Here is a 23867-nt window from a genome sequence, read left to right as displayed (position 1 = left end):
ATGAATTTATGGTATTATATTCTCAATTCAGTGTTTTAAAACTCTTTTTCCACTCACAGAGTTAAACAGAATAGGAAGCTCAGGATTTTTTTTTTTCTTTTTTTCCCATGAAGGTGGGGGGTCAGTAGGGAATCACCTGGCATCCAATTGTCTGATGAGGCTCAAGCTCCCAGAAAATACATTCTGCTGAACTATGATAGTGCATTATATATATATATATATATATATATATATATATATATATATATATATATATATATATATATATATATATATATATATATATATAATGCACTATATATAAAACTCTGTGATTTCCAGTCTACAGCTAAGCAGTTGTTGACCACAGAGCAGTGGCACACAGAGACAACCGATATGTCACATTTTTCCCCATAGCCACTTGTTCTACAGCAAACCCTTCCAATCTGTTCCGGAGAGGGTTAACGCTGACTACAGGAGAATTTGAAACAGGAAGTGAGCTAGACCCCATGTTTGTAGTCCTGAAAGAAACCTGTTAGCAGACAATGAGGAGCTGAGCTGGCTGACTGGATGCCTTTCTTCTGCTGCTGGAGTTGCAGAGTAACAGCGTGCGACCGGTTTTTGTGTGGCGCTGTTTTTTTTTTTTTGCCGCTGGCACATCACAGAGAGCATGTATTGGCTTGGGATTTTGTCTTTTGCTACCTGGAGAGGAATGTGGTACTCTTAGCTGACCTGCGAGAGAGGAAAAAGAAATAAGCAGCAGCCACTGCAAGGTAAGAGACACGATGAAGTGTCCAGGAAATGTGGGCAAGACGCTCACTGTGGGAAAAGGTTTTTTTCTGGCGTGAGGAAAGAAATGGTCTCTTGTCAATAGATCATTGTTATTATCTGCGCTTTTTCAAGGGTTTACTACAAGAACAGTGGCATGATCTTTTCATCTGTCCTGGAGCGAAATGTTGCTTTTAGTTATTTGTTTTGCTGCGGCACCGATTAAGTGTTTTACATTTTGGAAAGGTTGCTCTAGCAGCGTTTGCGTTCCACCCGATTAAAATCTATATTTACTTTTCGTTGCTGTGACTCATGAGAGGAAAGCAGTTTTTTTTTTTTTGGTTTTTTTTTTAATCGCTGGTTGTTAACAGCAGATCCAGAAGTTTCTCGTGTACAGTAGCATCTGCAGACGAATTCTGCATGTGCAACTGCTCAGTCAGCGTAAAAATAAATGACAAGATCGGGCATTACAAGACTGTATGAGGGGGGAAAACAAAATAATTATAATCAAATTGATTTGGGCGATAGCAGGGGACCGGTTGGATTCCCCGCTCCCAGGTTGTGTGTTGGATTGTCACAACAAAAGGTGGTGCTCGGGTCATCCGTGGAGAGGGCGCGGAGTGAAGAAAGAGACGGCAGGGGAGAGAAGTAGGGGGCTGCTGACCTGCGTTAGCGGCGGCGGCGGGGCTTTCAAGTCTGGAGCCCAGGGCTGAATTCCCGGAGGAGGGAGGCTGGGGGAACCGCGGGGAAAACGGTTCGCTAATAAGATGGGGAAAGGAGAGGGAAAATAATGTCGGTGTCAGTAATGTTTCTCTTCATCGGGAAAACTCGATGGCTGGTGGCTTCTCTCCTCCTTTGTTGTGAACACTGATAGATGGATGCATGCATGCAGCTCTAGTTGATACCTGTTCCAAAGTGGACCTTTCACCCTTTTTTTTTTTTTTTATCAGCCGTGAAGCCAAAAAGCCTTTCCTGGAGGATAAAAAGGACTCAAGCCCCGAGATGGGCATTTGCCATTTTCCCACTAGTTGGTACGAGCTAGCCTTTTCGTGTGGCGGGGAATCAGTTTAGCGGGTGGAGTTTTGGGTTTTTTTTTTTAATTTTGGGTTTTTTTAATTTTTTTTTTTTAATTGACTTTTTTTTTTTTTTGCCATCCCCGCTGCCCAGCGGGACAAGTCAGCCGTGGGCTTGGAAAAGGGGCGGGTCAGAACCGATCAATATAACAAGTGGGGAGAGCCTGGATCGCACTCTGCCGGCAGCCGGACCGGGGGGGGGGGGGGGGGGGGGGGGTTGGCAGGCAGCTGTCCGCGTGCCATTGCCTTCGCATTTCCTCGTTTCGGGGCGGGTTCGGCTGTCTCTGGGCGAGGTGGAAACAGGAGCGGAGACTCATTAGTCCCGACCTTCTTCTGCTGAGCTGACTGCTCTCCAGGGGGATCCAGAGGAAGAGGAAACCACCCCCTGGCATCCAGTGCTACCTTGTCCCGTGCCACCGTCTTAGGAATAGAGAAATCCAGGGTGACAAGTCCGGAAAGTGCACTAGGATCTCATGACGATAAACCAATAATAATAATAATAATAAAAAAAAATGTACTGAGCTTTAAAGCAATTCTTAATCACTATAGCACAGCACTTTTCCCCTACTGGTGATATTTATCAAAGTCGTGAAAGAAAAGGAAGAAAATCACATGCTGTAGATAAAATGTAAAATGTAATGGTGCTGGCATAATGAAACAAGAGTTATGGTGCCAGACAGAAAGTGAGATTTAGCAAGTCTTTTCTTCCTTTCATAGTGGTTATCTAAGTGATGCATAAGGTTTCTTCCCTCCCCCACAGAGCTACCCAGTTGCTGGCATGTTTTGCTTTTCCTGCCCTCCCTGGGAGGGCTGTGATCAGCGAGGGCAGCCTGGCAGTTTGCACAGTAGCACAAATCACTCATCAGCGGTTTTGCTCTTTATTGTGCACCTGCTCTACAGCCTACAAGCACAAGAGGGTAGGTGCAAGGTGAGAATGTACGACCGGGCTCAATATAGAACTACTCCTTGAGTATATATTTATATAGATAGATATCAGTTTTGTATAATATAGTAAAGCTCCCATGGTAAATTTAAATTCACTTTACTTGTTAATTTTCCCTCATATGATGGCCATGGATTTGCCTTTTCTGTGTGCTCAGGATTGAGTATGTTCCTCTGCCTATGTTCAAATGGCATTTGCATGGTTAGATACTGCCGGATCTGGTTCCTGGTTCAGTGAGGTGGTTTTAGAACTCGTCTACCTGTGAGACACTCAGTGTGCTTGATGTTCGTGACAGCATTGTTGATGGTTAGTAAAGGCTGGCAGTTAAACACAGTGACAGGCTTTGACTCTTTACAAAACATTTACATGTGTGTTTGGAGCGGAGGGTTGTGTGGGGGTGTGAAAATTTGGACAGTGTTCGCTTTATAGATTTGTGGAGAACAATAACAAATGTCTGAGTCACAATTTCAGATTCCAGGTAAATGAAAACTCCGTTCATAAAAAGTACGATACAGTTAAATCCTCCTCAAAATGATTGTTCTTTCAATTTAGGGTTTGCATAATATGTGCTCAGAAAACAAATTAGGTTTATCAGCAATGAGGCCAATATTCAGTAGGCCGTTTAGAAGACAAGTTTTCTGGCTTCTGTTAGCCAGATAACTTGTCCAGTATATTCAGCGAGAGAGATATCCCACTGAATATACTTGTTTAAAGTTATCCAGCTACATATAACTTCAGCCCTAACTGGCCATTGATTGAATATGGCCAGTTATACCTAAAGTTATCCAGCCTCATGTGACCGGATAGCTCGCTATTTACCCGGATATTTCAGAGATATCCACGAACGTAGCACATCTTAGGAAAAAATAAAACATAAGACGTGGGTGTCCCAGCCCTTTTCCAACCTCCCCCCCCCTCCCCAGCATATGGATCTACCTCCGTCCCCACTCCACGATACCCAAAACCTTCTCTGAATATTTAAAAGTTTAAAACTTGCAAAGTTCCTAATAAACATTGACGCTGACCCAGGCCTCTCCCTCCCTCCCCTCCCATGCTAAAGAAGAATTACATTTCCAGCTTCCCTCCCCCCTCCCCCCCCCCCCCCCACAGTCACCCCTTCCCCCACCCTCCCATCCACCCTTTACCTCCAAACGTGGCCTTCTTCTGTGTGCTGATCGCTTTTTCTCAGCGATCCTGCCTGCTTCCAGCAGAATAACTTTACATAACTTTAGACCTGCTCTGAAGCCGGATAAAGCAACCCTTCCCCAAAATGCCCCTTTTTTTAAATCTGGCTAAATTTAGCTGGATAAGGGCTGGATATGGCCGGGTAAGCCATTTAGATGGATAATGATAACGCTACTCATCTAAATGGCGTTTGAATATGGACCTTGTTATTTCGAAGTTCAAGAAATTTTACTTTGGAAATCATTTAATTGCATTACATTTGATTCATATTCCCGTAATACCCAATCAGAAATAAGTTTATATTTCTTTTCTTTCAAAAGGGGTGCACACAGGTGTAACCCCTGGACTGAAGTCCTCACTGAGGTTTCCATAGGGCTAAAGATATCCAAAAGATTAGTTAGTCTGGAGCCAGAATAGTCTGCAGCATGGTCCCAAGATGCCTGAAAGATAAAAAGGAATTAATATGGAAATAGATTTAGACCAGAGTTATGTTGGAATACCATTTTTTAAAAAAGAATTGTAATTCTTTTTAGCAGGATTTTATTTTATTTTTTCAAACAAACTATAACAAACATAAATATTGTATTTCTTCACACAAGAATAAATTAAGGGCACTAGAAAAAAACAAAATTGCACATGAGCAACATGTTAGTCATGCACTATAAAAGACCTCAAAACAGCAGCCATCTCACACTCATAACTGGTCATTGATCAATTTCTATAATCAGCAGAAAGATGTTCATGACCTTTTCAGATATTCCAGACTTCTGGAATAGCCAGATCATCTTGTTGCATGATGAATCAACTCTACTGAACTGCATAGTCCAAGTCAACCACTGGGATATCCATCCATATGGAACCAACAAAAAGCCATTGGTTCCTAGTAGCAGGTCTCCATCATTGTGGTCCTGAAAGAAAATACAAAATACACACACAAACATTGAAAAATGTCTCTGAGATAGTCTTGATTTACCATATACAGTCCCATTCTCCTAGAAATGGTCTCAACTGCATCAATCCTCTGCAGCATTGTAATACACTTCATCGCAAGACTGCGGGTTAACTAGTTGCTCCAATACAACTAGCTGTTTTTTTTTCAGGCGGTACAACGTCAGGTGTTTCAGGTGTTGCACTTCTATCAGATGTTACATGCCAGTAGGGTGGTGGGCAGGTCCATAATGATGTGGCATACTGAAATGTGACCGGTTCATTGTTGAAGATATTACATGACTGCATCATGGCATCTAGTTCAAAAATATCCCCTGGAATATAAGGGAAAACTTTAACCACATAATGCCCAGTCATTTCTGCGTCACACATGGGGAATATTTATGCCCACATACTTGCTGGCACAGGATCGGCAATGCCCTGTATTCCTCGTAAATCCATATCATCACCTGAGTACCCTGCTCAAATCCTAGTTGCACATGTCCCACCATGGGATTATTGTCCAATTGCTGCTTCAGTTTCATTAGTATATGCTTCTGCCATTGTCAGACTTCCCAAACAGAATCACTAGTATCACTCAAAACCTGGAATACTTTACCTAATGCTTCTTTCAAATCAGCTGTTGTCTCTTCTCTTCATTCTGCAACAACTGAAATACACGGATGATACATGTGTGGGGATGATATCATTGATGACCATGCCTCTGTATAGTCCAAAACAGCTTTAGTATAATGAGACTGCCAAATACTACCTCAGCTGTCAGAGGTGGCTCCTGAAGAAGATTACTCCTCTCATTTAAATCAATCACCTGTTGTAAAAATCCTGCTGACACGTCACTTAAACTAATGGGTCAACAGGGGAATCATGAAATTTCTCAAGCTTTGGAAGTGACACACTTTTACTGTCAGCCCTGAAACCACCGAGTTCATATCCAAGTTATCCCACAAAGCTTAACTAAACAAACCTTGGGGCCGATACGCCTGCTTTCCTAATGCGTGCATGGCGCCCGCAAGGGGGGGCACCAGGCAATACCCAAATTAGGGGGTCACGCTAGCAAGGAGGCGCTAGGGTCGCTTGCGCGACCTTAGCGCTTCCTTGCTAACGCGACCTCACCGCAGCTGCCAGTTATGAAGACCGACGCCGGTAAACTCGGCGTCGACCGGCCATTTGCCAGTAATGAAAATGACCGCCGATAAACTTGGGGTCCGTTTTCATTACTTGCAGACGGCCGGTTATGAAAACCGACGCCAAGTTTACCGGCATAGGTCTTCACAACTCGGCGGTGTGCCGACTCCGAGTTATTTTTTTTTAATTTTTTACTTAAGAAAAGAAGTACAGAAAAGCAGTTTTTTTCTGCATTTCTGTACTTCTTTTACCTGCGCTCAGCTATTAACGCCTGCTCCAGGCAGGCGTTAATATCTGAGAGATAAATGTGCGTCTGAGACGCACATTTATTTTTTTGCACTCGGAGTGAATGAGTAATAGCCTCATTCACATGCATTTGCTTGTGATGAGCTCCAACTCATTCACTCCGCGTCCGACGTGGGTTAAATAGGCGCTAATCCCCTATTGCATTAGAGGTTGGATTAGCGCCTATTTAACTTGCGTTGGAGTGCGGGTTATACAGTGCGCTCGGCCCCCTTCTCGGCTGACGACTTACAAGATTGTCGTGCTCCACTTTCGAAATGTGATACCCAATGCTGTCTCCCATCCAGTTCAGTGGTAGCAGATTATTCACTCACTGTCCCTGGAAGTTCGGAAGCTGTAATGATCCTGGCCATTGTGCAGCACCTTTGCCTGCAGGAGCCCTCAGTAGGTCACAGTCTGAGCCAGGGGCGGATGGGCCTATCAAGGGATCAGGCATCCCCCGGTGGGCCGGTCGCTCCAGTCACGTGGTCTGCCGTGCGCGGCCGTGACGGAGCCGCGCTCGGCAGACCACGTGATGTGTCCTGGGCCGGCCTGGGTGACGAATCCCCAGGCCGGTCTTCCTCGGGAATCCGCCACTGGTCTGAGCTTACCTCGAAGAAACATGTGTCAGCACTGCCACACCTTAAAAGCCTGCCTCACTCACAGTTCCTTCCTTCATCTTGGTGTCTCCTTGCTCCTTGTGCTGGTCCTCTGGTTTTCTGTCTTGGATTTGGCCCTCTCTATTAGGAGCCTTCTGGCACTGCTTATTCCTGTCCCTAGTTCCTGTCTTGCTTGTTTCTGTTTGCCTTAGCTCCTTGTCTAGGATTCTAGTTTTGCTATTGTTCCTTGCATGGCCTTTCTAGTGGCGTTCTTGGTCCTTGTTTGTGTGTTGTGTCCTGCTTGTTGGCTTAGTATTGGTCTTCTGGTGTCTTGTTAATCTTGCCCCTATAACCTGCCTTGTTCCTGAGCGAGCGGCTGCTACCTGTGATTACCTGAGCTGCTGGCACAGGCCAGGAGGATAGGAGTGGGGCCTATTATGGCCCCCAAAACTTCACCCCACCTTGCTGCAGACAAGGAGGAGGAGGAGGCGGGACAGAGAGGGGCTGTTCACACCCATCAGAAGCCTCAAATCACACTGCTGAATGTTTAGCAGAGACGGGGAAGCGAGAGACTGATTGGAAACCTCACTGCTGCCCTTTGTGAGGATGTGGAGAAGAGAGGGGCCAGTTGTAACTGTCAGAACCTTCGCAGCCTCTGCTGTACACCAAGGAAAGCAGAGGAAACCCAGGTTATCACAGTGGTGAGAAACATTTCCCACCTCTGCCACATGCTCTGGCTCTGGCCTGACAGAGAGAGAGAGAGGAGAGAGGGAAATTGCACCAGAACAGTGAATAGACTGGCTCAAAGGAAGAAAGGAGGAAATCGGTTGCCAGTATAAGGGGGAAAGAAAAAGGGAAGAAGGAAAAAGACAGGAATGAAGAGTTGTAAAGAGAGAGACAGGATCCGTGTTTGACCTGGTTAAGGGGAGTGAGGGTGGATGGCAGCCTGTCATGGGAGAGAAGGAGACGACGCCCAAGAATCAGGCTGGACAGAGGGATAGAGGACCATCATGGTTCAGGTGGGAAGAAGGAAAGATGACTGCTAGGGATCAAGGAGGAGGGAGGATGAGACCATAGCCAGGTTTAGATATGACATTGAACACAAAAGTTATTTAAGCGGACACACAAACAGAAAGACATGGAGCCTTTTCCCCTTTGAAAAACAGGCTATTGTTTTGTTTTATCCAATATCTAAATTATTTTGTGACTATCATTTTCTGCATGTGTTTGTAAAAGAAAATAATAAAGTATAAAAGAAAAGCGGGCTGCAAGGAGGTCAAGTTCAGGGAGGGCCCTTTTGAAAATTGCTATTTCTTGTCACTGAGTGTAAAAGTCCCTGCGCTGTGAGCACCGTGCCAACCTTTCCCTGCGGGGGAAAAAAGGAGCAGGGCTAGGCTGGGAGAGGGAAAGCACATGCAGAAATTTAATTTTGAAATTCTCGTGCCTACTTGCAGGCGTGTGCGTTTCATCTGCTTCGAAGCAAGTGCAAAGTGCACAGGAACAAAAGTATTGGATTTCCCTTTGAAAATAAGATTGCAGGTCTGCAGATATTGCCGTTGATTTTCTACCAGCTCATACCAAGCTGCCGACCTGGAGCTTTTTTTTGGACTTGCTTCCTTTTCCCTATTGCAGCTGGATTGGAAGGTGGAATGGTTTATGACCTTCCATTAAGAAGGCAATTTTTCAGTAGCTTCAGAATTGTCCTCTCTATGTATTCATTTTAGATTAAAGTTTTATACATTTTGGGGCGGATTTTAAAAGGAGCGCGAATAGCCTACTTTTGTTTGCGCTCCAGGCGCAAACAAAAGTACGCTGGATTTTAGTAGATACGCGCGGAGCCGCGCGTATCTGCTAAAAACCTGGATCGGCGCGCGCAAGGCTATGGATTTTGTATAGCCGGCGCGCGCCGAGCCGCGCAGCCTACCCCCATTCCCTCCAAGGCCGCTCCGAAATCGGAGCAGCCTTGGAGGGAATCCTCTAACTCCCTCCCCTCACCTTCCCCTCCCTTCCTCTACCTAACCCACCCGCCCGGCCCTGTCTACACCTCCCCCTTACCTTTCTCCGGGGATTTACGCCTCCCGGAGGGAGGCGTAAATCCCCGCGCGCGAGTGGGCCTCCTGCGCGCCGGGCAGCGACCTGGGGGCGGGTACGGAGGGCGCGGCCACGCCCCCGGACCGCCCCGGGCCGTAGCCACGCCCCGTACCCGCCCCCAAAACGCTGCCGACACGCCCCCGAAACGCCGCGATGACCGGGCCCGCCCCCCGACACGCCCCCGACACGCCCCCCTCGGAGAACCCCGGGACTTACGTGAGTCCCGGGGCTCTGCGCGCGCCGGTAGGCCTATGTAAAATAGGCTTCCCGGCGCGCAGGGCCCTGCTCGCCTAAATCCGCCCGGTTTTGGGCGGATTTAGGCGAGCAGGGCTCTTAAAATCCGCCCCTATGAATGATTCTGGAGTGCATATCCTTGAGTCTTTTGTTATGGCGTACAAAAGGGTAAGAGGGTCCGTGAAACTTTCTGAAACCGAAATGGGGTCAGTGTTCCCTGAAAGTTTGGGAACTCCTGCTTTTATAATTGCAGGGGTAATTTTGGAGCGCCCTCCCAGAATTGGTAGGATTCTTCACTAAAATTTAGATGGCACACACTGCAATCCCACTTGTCCTACCTTGATTCAGATGACGACTCCTTATCCAACCTCCTCCAGTTCATCCTGATGATATGTGGTAGTTAATGTAAGACAGGTGCCTCAATCCTCCTTTTCTCCATTTTCTCTCCTCCTCCCAGGAATGAACGTGAATCCACTCCTCCTTTTGACCTTTGAAGGGTCCTTGTACCTCTGAGAATGAGAGACTCCTTAAAAACTCCTTTCTTCCTGGCAGTGACTACATTCCCTAGGCCTTGGGGGATTTCGTTGCTGGATCAAACATAAAAATCCCAGAATCCCAAATAGCAAGAAAAGGGAAAGAAGGGTAGACAAAACTTCCTCCAAAGCAAAGTCGAAAAAAGGAAGCAAAACAGTTTCTCAAAAGAGAAGATGAGTCACCCTTCTCCTCTATCTGACCCTTCTAAAACAAAAGGGGGGCAAAACAGGAGCAGGACAATTCCAACCTGCCTCCTCAAAGGTCAGCTCAAAAATACACACCCTCTCTAGATGTTTCTCCTTTTTATAGTAGTAAGAAGCAACCAACACAGCAGCCCAAGTACAGAAGCTGAACACCAACTAAAGGTACTTCTAGTCTACCTACACAGTGGGTTCTCTACATAAATTCATGTAAGATTTTCTAGGATTGGTATATATGACTTATTCACAATTAATACTGCATATTTCTTGCATTGGACATAAGCTGTGTTCCATGTGTTCTTCATATAAGACCCATAATATTTCATGCATAAGTGGCTATATACTGGCCAAAGCTGATTGTGCAATTCTGATTTGTAAGCCTGCCTGCATCTCCCTAAGCTCCATGTCTCTTGATCCTCATATGTTCTGTGTATATATATATATATATATATATATAATTTATTTATAATTCATATAAACCATCTCCCTGATCATATAATGATCACCCAAAGCGTTGTACAAAAGAACAGCAAATACAACACATAAAACCAATTGTAATATACCTAAATAAACATCACTATAACTAGAGAAAATTACTGGGAGAGAAAGAGACACTGATCCACGAACGACCCATTGCCTACCCTAATCCTCATTCCATCCCCTGCCACTTTATCCATAACTAGCCTTAGAAGGCCCATAGAATTTCAAAAGAAGGCTCTGAGTGCCTGCAGGCACAAGACGAAGATCAGTGTGTGCAAATATTTTAATCCTGTCCTAAGCGCATGAGCCTAGATTCAGAAAATCTAAGGCCTTTGCCACTCTATCACTTAATTACCAGAGGGTGTTTGGCTGGCTCTCTCTTTCACATTATAACCCTCACTATATAATACCTGTAATGTAATGCTTGCTTCCTAAATTGTAATACAATGTTCTTATCTGAGTAACCATCGACTATGTAATTTACCTTGAGGTGGCTCTCAAGTCACGAAAGGAAAAATAATATAAATACAATAAATTAAATTTAAACTAGACTAATAAACCAGGTTTCTCTGGACATAAGGGCGGATTCAGTATGTGCTCAGTCTTGTATGTAGTCATGAAGGATAGGCTAGCTGGTCCTGGGGTTTTTTTAAGTGGGAAGACTTTGGAACTATCATTTAGAGAATGATTTAGCTACATCGCAGAAAAATCTAGAGTGGGTTATAAGATTATAGTATAATTGCACTAATTGACAATTGCATCCTGGCAGTCTTGTGTACAAATATCCTCCTTGACAAGTCTTGCCGAATCCATTTGGAGTCTGGCTTCAATCTGGTTTCAAACTGCAAAATGAATTGTTTTCCACTGCCATAGAATGCACTTCCAGCTGGTTTGAAAATGGTTTCAAATGCACTGTGAAATAGTTTCATGAGGACTCTACAGCAGTGCGCACACAAGCAGGTTGCTCTGCTGGACATCATAGTAACATGGTAAATGGTGACAGATAGATGCCAAAAGGCTCATCCAGTCTGCCCAGTTGAGATTCATACTCTTTTGATAGATGTGCATATACGGTAAAATTCCAGAATGCAACCCAACCACCTCCACCACTTGGATGCTCCATCTGATCTGTTAACCCTTTTTTAATATTTGGCCTAAGAACGTCCAAGCCCATCACAGTCATGACACTGTTGGCCTCCCCATGCTTTTTTTGAGCCCTAAGTCATACCACCACTGTCTTCAGGCTGCAGTTAACATGCAGAACATATTGATCATCTTTTGTTCTTTGCAAAAGAACAGAAATTTCAAAAAATATTATAATAAGTCTCATCGTGATTCTAATGGCGTTCAAAAAACTGTCTGACAAAATTTCTGTCTACTAAAAATGCTGGTGGGATGCATCATTGCTGCTGAGAGTAGAAAATGTGACATGGCAAATATTTTGGTCTGGAGTATCCTAGTGATTAGAGAGTGGACTATGAATGAAGAAAGCCAGAGTTCACATCTCAGTAAAGCTCCTTGTGACCTTGGACATGTCACATGCAACCTTCATTGCCTCAGGTACATATTTAGAGGGTGAATTAGTAAGCTGTGTTAAGAGTTTTATCACATGACAAACAATGTTTATCATTTGGTAAACATAAGTTGTGGTATTTCAACTAATGTGTGCTGTCTCCTTCCCAAAAAGAAAATCCCTGGCACAATGTGGATATTTAGAGGAGCTGACTTGCATTCAAATGCATGCAAATTAGCTCATTACTAGTAGATCCTATGTTGATCAAATAACAGGGCTTGCCTCAAAATTCACAGTGTGTATCCTGATACTCCCAGGGCAATCCTTAAAAGGCTTAACTGATCCGAAGGTCCCCCTCCAAGTCTTACATAAATCTGAGGGGGTCTTGAGAGATTGCTGTCCCATCCCCCCCTGCCTTCTCTTGAAGCAGCCAAAGTATAGCAAAAAGTATTGAAAGTTTTGTGTCCCTGGCAAGGCCAAGCCCTTTCCCAAACTCCTCCCTATTTTTGAAACACCTCCCCCCAACTCGACCTCCAAACTTCCTCAACCCTCCTCCATGGTCCTTACCTAGGCAGCTCCGGTGATCCAGTGAGGCCTGGAGAGCCTCCTAGGGCTCTGGGCCTGCCACCATCCTTTTCAAACTGCTGCCAGTTTCATGCCCATACCTGGGAACTCTCCAGATGTGGCCCAGAGACTCCGGAATTCTAAAAGAATTACCGGGTCTCCGGGCCAATACCGGACATCTCCGGGTGCTGCAGCAAAACCAATCTGCTTGGACCCGGAAAGAAGAAAGGAACATCATTGGTCTTGCGCGGCTGAAAAAGGAGGAACTCGACAGTGATTTCTACCATCTCCGGACCTTTTTAACGCTTAACTTCACTTTCTCGTGACACCACCTGCTCCTGCACAGCCTGTTTCCTGTATCCAGCCACTTGCCCGCCCCATCCTGTTTGCCTTGGCCAATCGACATTGCGATTTCCTGCCCGTGCATCAAACGAGGAGTAAGAAACAGGCAGCGTCCACTTCCGCAGCACAGGAGGAGAAGGAAGAGGCTGCTGCTCCAGGAGCCCAAGTTAGAGTCTGCTGTTGCTAATGTGTTTGAAAGGGGGGGAGAGAGAATGAATGAGCATGTCTGTGAGAGTGAGTGAGTGTGTATTTGTGCAGGAAGAAGAGATCTGAGAGTGTATGTAGGTGAGTAGGAGAGAGCTGAGTGCAAGTGAGCATGGGTGAGAAAGTCAGTGGGCATGTGGGTATGGAAGAGGGAGAGACGTGAGTGAGTGTGTGTTGATGGGAGAATGGCAAAAGTAAAGGTGTAAATGGACATGTGAGAATGTGAAAGAATGAGCAGAGAAAGTAAGCGTGAACATGTAAGAGTGTTTAGGAGAGCAAATTTGTGAGCATCCAGTCCCACTGTGCAGTTGCCCTCCTCCCTCCCCCCCCCCCCGCTAATCCATGGTAATCTCAGGGTGACTGGAAGACAAAAGCTCCCAGGTATGTTCACACCTTTGCTCTCTCTCATGGACCTACTGAGTTACAGTGCCTGTGGTAAACTTGCTACCGCAGTTTAGGGCATCCCACTCTATTTTACTCTCTGAGGTAAATACTTTGACTTACAGGTCGATCCAGTAAGGCCGCGGTAGAAACAGTGCGGCAGTGTCAGGCGCACCCTTCCTCCCCGCACCCACAGTTCTCTTCACTAACTCCCCGATACTCTCCTCTAATCGCATGCAAATGCATGCCGCGGCTTTAAAGCGGTAGGGAAGGGTTATGGCCGCGTAACCCATTTTACTGTATAGGCGCTTAATACAGCGCCTATACAGTAACCAGGGTGCGACGGTACCTGTCATTTCAAATGTCATTTTAAATGACATTTGGAATGACAGGAACCAGGAAGTGTAAAAAAACACAAAAAGTCTTTGTTGCTTCGTCGCTGTGTCTCTCCTCCCGGAGCAGGGCGCGAAAGCAGCCTTGCTCCGGGAGGAGGTGAGGCACAGCGGCGAAGACAGACGGGAGAGGAGAAAAAGCAGAGCCGAGCAAAGTGAAAGCGTGCAGCAAGCCGGCGAAATAGACCTGCGAGCAGAGGCAATAGCAGCGGTTCGGTAAGCCTGGCACCCTCCTTGATGTAGTACGTCCCGGATGCCGCCCCCTCCCCAGCGCGCCCGCCACTACCCCTTTCATCAGCTGCATCCACTGCGACCCGGCAGTCCCGTGAGGCCTACAAAAAAAAAAAAAAATCCCCGGCTCCCGCGCCCCCGCACGGGCCCGCCGACTCTACCCCCCCCCCCCCTCCTCCCGATCGGGCAGATAGGCGGCGGCGACGAAAACCAAAGCAATTTTTTTTTTTTCAAAAAGCAACATCACACATTGCATAAAATAATTTCTCCAGCCTTAAAGCGACTTACTTTTGGGATCTGTCAAGTAAGTCGCAAAAGTAACTTACTTTTCTGAAGCCATCACGATCGTAGCTCAAGACGAAGATGGCCGCCTGCACGAGGGAAAGCGTGCAATTGGCCGCTGAAGACGTGAGGTCACGTCTTCAGCGGCCAATTGCACGCTTTCCCCGTGCAGGCGGCCATCTTCGTCTTCGTCCGGAGGAGCTAAGATCATGTTCCTGATGGCTTCAGAAAAGTAAGTTACTTTTGCGACTTACTTTTGGGATCTTGACAGATCCCAAAAGTAAGTCGCTTTAAGGCTGGAGAAATTATTTTATGCAATGTGTGATGTCGCTTTTTGAAAAAAAAAAAAAATTGCTTTGGTTTTCGTCGCCGCCGCCTATCTGCCCGATCGGGAGGAGAGGGGGGGGGGGGGGGCAGAGTCGGCGGGCCAGTGGGGGGGCGGGGGAGCCGGGGATTTTTTTTTTTGTAGGCCTCACGGGACTGCCGGGTCGCAGTTGATGCAGCTGATGAAAGGGGTAGTGGCGGGCGCGCTGGGGGGGGGGGCATCCGGGACGTACTACATCAAGGAGGGTGCCAGGCTTACCGAACCGCTGCTATTGCCTCTGCTCGCAGGTCTATTTCGCCGGCTTGCTGCACGCTTTTGCTTTGCTCGGCTCTGCTTTTTCTCCTCTCCCGTCTGTCTTCGCCGCTGTGCCTCACCTCCTCCGGGTCGCAGTGGTAGCATGGCGCTGTGAGGGGGGGCGAAAGGGTATATACCCATGAACGGATTTGAGTGGAGCGCTCTGTGAAGCGGGACATGCCCGTGAGGGGCATAATGGGTGGATGCAGCTGATGAAAGGGGTAGTGTCGGGCGCGCTGGGGGGGGCATCCGGTACGTACTACATCAAGGAAGGTGCCAGGCTTATTGTTTTATTGTGTTTGATTATCTTAAGCGGTGTCGATGGATTTGTTACACAGTCCTAACTCCTTCTAGGGGGAGGCGGTAAAGTAGCAGGTTAAGGCCGCGGCAAAACAGCGCGTTCCTAAGGAGATAATATCAGCGCCCGTTACAGTATCGGAGGGGAATAGCTAATTCCTTCATTATACAGCTTTTTCGTTCATTTACATGCTGGGTGCGGAAAGGGTTAGGTGTTTATTTTAGGAAGCGCTAAGGACGCGTGAAACTGGAGACTGTATCGCTGGATGGCCTTACTCGTCTGTATTGTGCGCTCCCAGCACGTTACAGACGGGCAATCTTTAACTGCACGTTACTGGATCGACCTGTTAGTAAATAGACCCTTTAGACTGTAAGCCCTTTGGGGGCAGAGAAAGATCTAAAGTACTTCAGTGTGATCAGTTTTGAAGTGGCTGACCAGTCATGAAAGGCCAGAATATAAATCAAAAATTAAATTAAATTAGATATGAAAGTCTGGATTGGCTTGTGAGGGGGATATGCAGAATGACTTCTGTTGACATTTTTCTAACTGCTTTAAATTCTCCAGGGGTCACACTTCAGCGCTCTCTTCCTCAAGGACTGCTTCTGCTGCCTCTGTGCATTTCATTTCAGTCAATTAACTGTTTCAGTGGAGTATGCCCTGATAATGGTGCACAAGCAGTCAGCTGAGCTGTGCATTTACCTTCTACATTTACTTACCAATTTATTATTTTCTTTTACATTAAGGAAGAAACTTATGCATTCTGAAAAGGTTCATGGTCAGTGACAACTTGAACGTTCTTATATTGATTCGATGAATGATGTACTATAGTTGGCTACTAGAACTGTACCACTTAGTCAAATAATAAGGGTGCTTGCCACAGGTGTACCACATTTTGGGGTAGATTTTAAAAGGTGCGCGGGGGAGTAGATTTGTTCGCACAACCCGGCGCAAACAAATCTACTCCCGATTTTATAACATGCGCGCGCTCCCGCGCGCATGTTATAAAATACAGGGTCGGCGCATGCAAGGCTGCGCAAAATCGGCAGACTGCGCGCGCCGAGCCGCGCAGCCATCCTCCATTCCCTCCGATGCCGCTGCGAAATCGGAGCGGCCTCAGAGGGAACTTTTATTCCAGCCCCCCCCCACCTTCCTCTCCCTTCCCCTATCTAACCCACCCCCCAACCCTAACTAATTCCCCCCCTACCTTTATTTTACAAGTTACCCCTGCCTGAGGCAGGCGTAAATTGCACGCGCCGTCCAGCTGCCGGCGCGCCATGTTCCGGTCCAGGGGCTGGTCCGGAGGCCGCGGCCATGCCCCCGGAATGCCCCCCCCGTGCCGGAACCACACCCGCGGCCCCGTCCCTGGATCACCCCCGATGACGCGCTGGCCATGACACGCCCCCGACACCCCCCCGACACGCTCCCCCAGGAAAGCCCCGGCACTTATGCGTGTCCTGGGGCTTGCGCATGCCGCTGAGCCTATGCAAGATAGGCTCGGCGCGCACAGGGGGTGGAAGGGGCAGCTTTTCAGGTGTTACGCGCGTATCTTACGTGCGTAACCCTTTGAAAATCTGCCCCTTTAGGATTTCACAGGCATCGTTTCCTGTCAGTACCTTTCAGGAAATTCCATTTCAGATCGAATTACTTCTCCACCCTCACCAATTATGCTTCTTATGGGCGGGCATACAGGATGAACCACACTGAGCCTAGCAGACTTCTCTTTTCACACTAGGCTACAGAAGATCTTGCTTATCTCTCCTCCTCTTCCTTCTCTCCCAAGAGCAGCCTGTGCTTCCACATTTATCCCTGGGTCACTTCCTGGCTCATTTCTCTCCCTGTTCCTTCTTCCTCAACTTGGCTAATCTCTGTTCATTTTTTCCCATTCCCTAGCATGCTTCCTACTGTTCATTCACTATTTACCCCTAGAGTCTGCTTCTTTTCTTTGCAGTTTCTTTTCCCTCTATTTTCTACATTCAGGCCGATACAGAAAGAAATGCAGGAGAACGGGCGAGCACCTGCTCTCCTGGTGTGCGCACAGGCCAGTGTCCTGGGCACGTGATCCAGTAAATAAAAATATGCTAATTAGGGCCCGTGGTAAAAGGAGGCACTAGGGACACTAGCATGTCCCTAGCGCCTCCTTTTTGACAGGAGCGGCGGCTGTCAGCGGGTTTGACAGCCGACGCTCAATTTTGCCGGCGTTGGTTCTCGAGCCTTCTGACAGCCACGGGTTCAGAAACTGGACGCCGGCAAAATTGAGCATCCGGTTTTCAACCCGTGAGCCGCGGGCTGATTTTAATTTCTTTTTTTTAATTTTTTGATTATTTTTTACTTTTGGAACCTCCGACTTAATATCGCCATGATATTAAGTCAGTGGGTGTACAGAAAAGCAGTTTTTACTGCTTTTCTGTACACTTTCTCAGTGCCGGCAGAAATTAACGCCTACCTTTGGGTAGGCACTAATTTCTGAAAGTAAAATGTGCAGCGGGAATAACTAATAGGGCCGTCAACATGCATTTGCTTACTGAATAAGGGGTAAAGCTAGCACGTCGAAAACGCGTGTCCAAACGCGGATTAACAGTGCGCTCCATCGGCGCGCACTGTACTGTATTGGCCTGTTTGTGTTTCCCCTCCCTCATCCCTCCTTCCTTACTTCTGCACCATCAGTTTTAAGAACACTGAAAAACTGAACAATCATGTTTTATCTCTGCTGAGGACAGTAAATGAGAATGCAAGATTCTTTCTTCAAAATGATATAGCAGCAAAAAGTAGTTCTCTAATTCATTTGACAGTACTAGCAAACAAAAATTGAGAAGATCCCATTATGTTTTCTGATTTTTCATCCTAGAAAAAAACTTCAAAGTTGCACTGTAAAGTACATAAAAGCCATACTCTTTGTCTTGAGCAAAGCTTGATGTTTAGAGGCAGCATTATTTATGCCAAAGACAGGAATTAAATGTGGCAATATAATAATAATAATTATTATTGTTTATTAAAACTTTATTATATCACTTTTAAATCATGTTAACCAAGCACAGATGTACAAATAAAAACATGCATAAAATAACAAGATCTCAGTCAACAATGCATAAGTAAAGTATACATAAAATTAACTAATTTCAAATCAAAACAAATGTCAATCAATAAAACATAAAATAAAAACAAACAAAATCAAATATACATAAATTCAGATTGGGCCAAAGTAAAACAAACTAGAACACAAATAAACTGGCTATAACATAAATCTTCATGACAAACAGGTTTTAACTGCTTTCCTAAATTTAACATAGTTTAATTCTGAATGAATTACTGGTGGAAGAGCATTCTAAAGGGTGGGTGCCTGAAAAGTGAAGGATGACTCCCTAGTAGAGGTCAAATGGATTAAAAGGAAGTTAAAGTAAACTTTTTTGTGAGGAATGGAGAGACTAAGCTGGTGAATAGGGAGTCAGTAGTCTAGAAAGGTACAAAGGAAGACCATAATGTAAAGCACAAAAAGACATACAATCTTAAACCGAATGTAATAATTAATTGGAAGCCAATGCAGTTGTTGCAGAATGGGAATAATGTGATTGAATTTCTTGAGGCCATAAATCACTCTAGCAAGCTGTATTCTGAAGTAGTTGTAATCTTTTTAATTGGTAATTCGGAAGACCAAACAGGAAGGAGTTACAATAATCAAGCTTAGAGATAACAAAAGCATGAGTTAAAATTTAAAAATCATGAGACCACAGAAGTAAATGAAGGAGGTAAATGTATCTAAGGTAAAAGAATGATTTTTGGGCTATAGAAGAAATATGTTGAAGTATAGTTAATTGGGAGTCAAGTTTGATTCCCAGTGTGGTAACAGTACTTTTCAATGAAATTGTGGGGCCGATGCAATACTGTGCGCCGTGGTCAGCACACGCCTTAACACGCGATTGGACGCTTATTTTGGACATGCAGTACAGGGATTGGTGCATCTAAAACACGTGTCCAAACTACTGTGTAGCGCTCATCACATATAAATTCAATGTAGATGAGGCTAGTAGTTAATACACGTAAACATTTTCCTGTATGGCCAATGCACCCATTGCAATGTGACAATTTTTATGCCAGCTCGGGGCTGGCATAAAGGTATACCATGCTCTAGCAAGCTGTATTCTGAAGTAGTTGTAATCTTTTTCACTGGTAATTTGGAAGACCAAGCAGGAAGGAATTACAATAGACAAGCTTAGATTTAGATGTATTTATGTATTTATTTATTTAGATTTTTAGATTCCACTTTTCGGCACTTCAAAGTGTACATCAAAGTGGATTACATTCAGGTACTACAGGTATTTCCTTATCCCCACAGGTCTTACAATCTAATTTTGTACCTGAGGCAATGGAGGGTAAAGTGACTTGCCCAAGCTCAGGGCTGGCGTAAAGGTATGCCATGCTCAAGGGCTCAGTGATAAAAACAAAAAATCCTGCTTTCTGTGATTCCTCCTATTAGTATCATCGTGATACTAAGTAGTAGGAACCATTATAAAAAAAGGTCTCACGTAAAAAAAAAAATTCTGGGTGCCTAATATAAATGCACAAGATACACAGTCCATGCTATCTATCTTGTGCATGTATATTGTGCTGGTAGTGTCTGTTTTCACAACCCGCACTGACAGCCACCTCTCCTGTGCCGAGGAGGCGCTAAGGATGCACAATTGTCCTTAGCACCTCCTTTTTAGTGCGACCCCCTCATTTAAATATTGCATCGTACAACCAGGAGAGGTGGCTAGGTACGTGTGAGGAAAACAGCGCACAACATTGAATGCCCGTTTTCTACTCACAGATATTCATTGGCCTCTGTATTGCCAGCCATTACAGAAGTAAGGGATGGAGATGTAGATCTAAAGCTAAACCAAAGTGCTTCTGACTGATTCTCTGGCGTTTGATTGTCCAATCCCTCCACAACAGCCACAAGATTTAAAAACACATGTAAATAGGGTTGTCAACTTAGCCTTTGCCCAAAGAAGGCCATCTTCACTCCTCCAGCCATGTTATGTTTTTATTTATTTATTTATTTACAAACATTTGATATTTTGCTTTATTGCCAGGCATGGTCTCAAAGCAGACTGCAATCACTAAATAATTAGCAAGTATTGTATGTTCATGGTCAGTATAAAGATTAACAAGAATATTCATGAAGATACTAGACAGCGTTGTGTGAAATTGTGATAGCAAACATCTAGAGGAAGGAGAATTTATTCTTCTTAGAGAACCCACTTAGAGAACCCACTATTGTTTTTTCGGAAGGTGAGGTAGCTTGGTTATAGGTGTATGGATAGTGGAACCTTGTTCCAGATCCTGGGAACATAGCAGCTGAAGGCCCTCAGCCTTGAGCAGTTGAATTTAGTGGAAGTCAGGGATGGAGAGGTCAGGAGGGCCTTTTGTGAGGATAAGAGCTCTCTAGCAGAAGCGTAGAAGATAAGGAGATGGGAGAGATATTCTGGTACCTAAGCACAGGGTTTTGAATTTAATCCTGGTTTCAATCGGTAGCCAGTGTAGTTTGTAAAGGATGGTTCTTATGTGTTTTGTTGATTTGGCCCTTACCAAGATTTTGACTGTCGTGTTCTGAACAAGCTGAAGTTGTTTCAAGCAGGTTTGGGAGATATCATTCAGTTTAGAGTTGCAGTAATCTAATCAACTGGTGATTTATGCGTGGGTAACCAATGTGTTGCATTCGCGGCTTGGAGGAGGCAACCTTAAGCCGCACTACTTATCCCTGTTGCCGTTTCTTTAGGACTGCTGCATCCTCATGGGCTCCTTAGGTGTATGCTTGCCTGACAACCCAACATTTAAAGGGCCCGTGGTGGAAAAAGGCTGCAGCACCCAAAGTGGACATCACCAGCCTGGGTCCTATTTAAGGCCCTCACCAACAGCCCTTCTTTGCTTGAGCAACAGATCCAGATACCCTGTGTAGTGCATGTTGCTATTTGTCCTGTTCCTGCCTTTGCCTCCGCCTGATCCTACCTTTGCCTCACCTGTTCCTCTTCAGCCTTGCTTGCCCAGCCTGCCTCTGCCTATCTGTCCCTCTTCCGAAACACAACCACAAATCGAGATAGTTCTTGCAGGAGCGGATCCGATCACTCCCATAAGGGCGAAGCCCAAGCCAACACTTTCCCGTCCAGACGAGACAAGATAAAGGTGACTTTCGTGAGTTCATCTTGGAAGATGGATGGCTGCAGAGTGAACTGCATGTAGCATTGGTTGATGAACCCTCTGCAGAGCTTGGAGTCACCATTGAAACGAGGCTGAACTGGTAGGGCCAGCAAGGCTCTAGGAGTGGAGGGAGATGACTGTTGATGAGAGGGAGCTGGTACTGGAACTGGATTACCAGTCAGGGCATCAAGCTGGGCACGCAGACACTCGAGAGAGGAGGCCAGTGCATCAAGAAATTGTTGCTGTTCTTGTACCTTTGAAGCCAGGCCAGGAATAGCATGGAGGGCATGCGGTTCCACCGAGTCCATGGCCTTTGCAACCTGTTGTCCCGGAGGTGGACCCTTGGGCCAAGGTGGGGTTGACTCTACCCGTAGGAGGGATTCTACGGGTCCCCACTGTTGGCAGGTGGAGTGGGCTGAAGGATGGAGGCCGACAGGCGCTTCACCAATACCAGCTCTTGTTCCCTGCGGGTTGAGCCTTTGAGTACCGGGGCCGGCTGGGCTTAGGTGGGCCTCCGTAGGTTGTCATTGATGGAAAGGCAGAGAGGTCAGCCCAGAGGCAGCAACAGTAGAATGGAGAAGTCTGTACTGGATGAGGTGGAGTCCCGGAGACCTGGGCGCCAATAGAACCATAGTCAAACTGGGGGCACCCGAGCAAGAACAGGCCGAAGCCTGAATAGGCCAAATCCAGGATGAAGACTGAAGAGGCATCATAGAGCAAGCTGGAGTCAGGGGTGGCGGCAATCAAGGAGCGGTGGCAAGGCAAAGCTGAGGTCCGGGCTTGGAGAGAGTCAATAGCGTAGTCAGGCAATGCAGAGGTCCAGACTTGGAGAGAGTCAATGGTGTAATCAGGCAATGCAGAAGTCCGGGCTTGGAGAGAGTCAATGGCGTAGTCAGGCAATGCAGAGGTCCGGGCTTGGAGAGAGTAAATGGCGTAGTCAGGCAATGCAGAGGTCCGGGCTTGGAGAGAGTCAATGGCGTAGTCAGGTAATGCAGACGTCCGGGCTTGGAGAGTCAGTGGTGTAGTCGAGCAATGTAGAGATCATGTCCGAGTAGGCAATCCGATAAAGGGCTAGGAGTCAGGAATGCAGGGACAAAAGAGAACAGGAACAGGAACTTGTAGGGATCAGGAACCAAGAATGCAGGAAAATCACCAGGAGGCAACGAGTACACGACCACCGTGGAGACCTGTTGCAAAGGCGATCATTGGAAGCCGAGCATGGCCTTAAATACTGGAGCTTCGACAATGTTATCATCCGGGGCTGCGGCCAAGTTGCCCCCCGCGGGCCCTTCATATGAAACAAAGATGTGTGCGCGCGAACCTAGGGAGGGGCAAAGCACTCAATAGTGGCATCTCTCCACGGGCCACGCGGAGAGGCCTGATGTGGAACACGGGTCTGTAGCTGAAGTGGAGGCACCGGGGGCGGCCTGAGGACGGAGCCGGCGGCCCACCGCCAGGGATGAGGAAATAGGCACTGGATTCGTCAGAGAGAGGTGAGGGGGCCAAGCCACTGGTCTGCTGCGGCTGCACACACAACATGGAGGAGATGAGTTTGAGGTTATGGTTGAGGAGCCATTGAGCTATTGCTGTGAGACAGTGGTTGAAACTGGTGATGGGAGAGGTTTGGTTGGTTCCAATTTTGACATAAAGTTGGATGTCATCTGCAAATATAGAAACAGAAAAGTCGGTAGAAGAAGACCAAACGGCCCATCCAGTCTGCCCAGCAAGCTTTCACACTTATGTTTCTGATACTTATCTGTTACTCTTGGCCCTTATTAGTAAGTTTTTGGTTCTAATTACCTTCCACCCCCGCCATTGATGTAGGGAGCAGTGCTGGAGCTGCATCAAAGTGAAGTATCAAGTTTAATTGGTTAGAGGTAGTAACCGCCACAATAAGCAAGCTAATCCCACGCTTATTTGTTTACTCAGCCTGTGCAATTCAGTCCTTGTTGGTTGTTGGCTGAATATAAATCATCTTTTCTTCATTCCCCCTGCCATTGAAGCCGTTAGCTGTGCTGGATATGTATTCCAAGTGAAGTATCAGGCTTTATTGATTTGGGGTAGAAACCGCCACAACAAGCAAGCTACACCCATGCTTATTTGTTTACCCAGACTATGCAATTCAGTCCTTGTTGGTTGTTGTCTGAATGTAAATCCTCTTATCTTCATTCCCCCCTGCCATTGAAGCAGAGAGCTTCAGAGAGTTAAAAATAAATAAATAAATAAATACGCTGGATATGCATTGAAAGTGAAGTATCAGGCTTATTTGGTTTGGCTGAGTGACAATCAGTGTTCTAAGATAGAATCAGGTTGCAGATAGGATGGATGTAGATTTTGAAGGGAATCAGGTTCAGAACAGAACTCTAAGATGTACAACAAATGAGGTTTTTAGGAATAAACTGTTTGCTGACCTACATTATTTTATT

General features: G+C 46.1%; 1 protein-coding gene across 1 annotated transcript in view; it reads left to right on the top strand.

The window, feature by feature from the left end:
* The first annotated feature begins 585 nt into the window (after nt 1–585).
* The window catches only part of PLPPR1 (phospholipid phosphatase related 1), a 329852-nt gene continuing 306570 nt past the window's right edge, over nt 586–23867 (top strand). The window contains exon 1 of the mRNA XM_029605105.1: nt 586–752. The gene's annotated coding sequence lies outside the window, so the exon portion shown is untranslated. The remainder of the gene's footprint in view (nt 753–23867) is intronic.

The sequence above is a fragment of the Rhinatrema bivittatum genome, chromosome 1, assembly GCF_901001135.1.
Source record: "Rhinatrema bivittatum chromosome 1, aRhiBiv1.1, whole genome shotgun sequence".
Taxonomy (NCBI): Eukaryota; Metazoa; Chordata; class Amphibia; order Gymnophiona; family Rhinatrematidae; genus Rhinatrema; species Rhinatrema bivittatum.
This window is presented reverse-complemented; position numbering and strand designations above follow the sequence as displayed.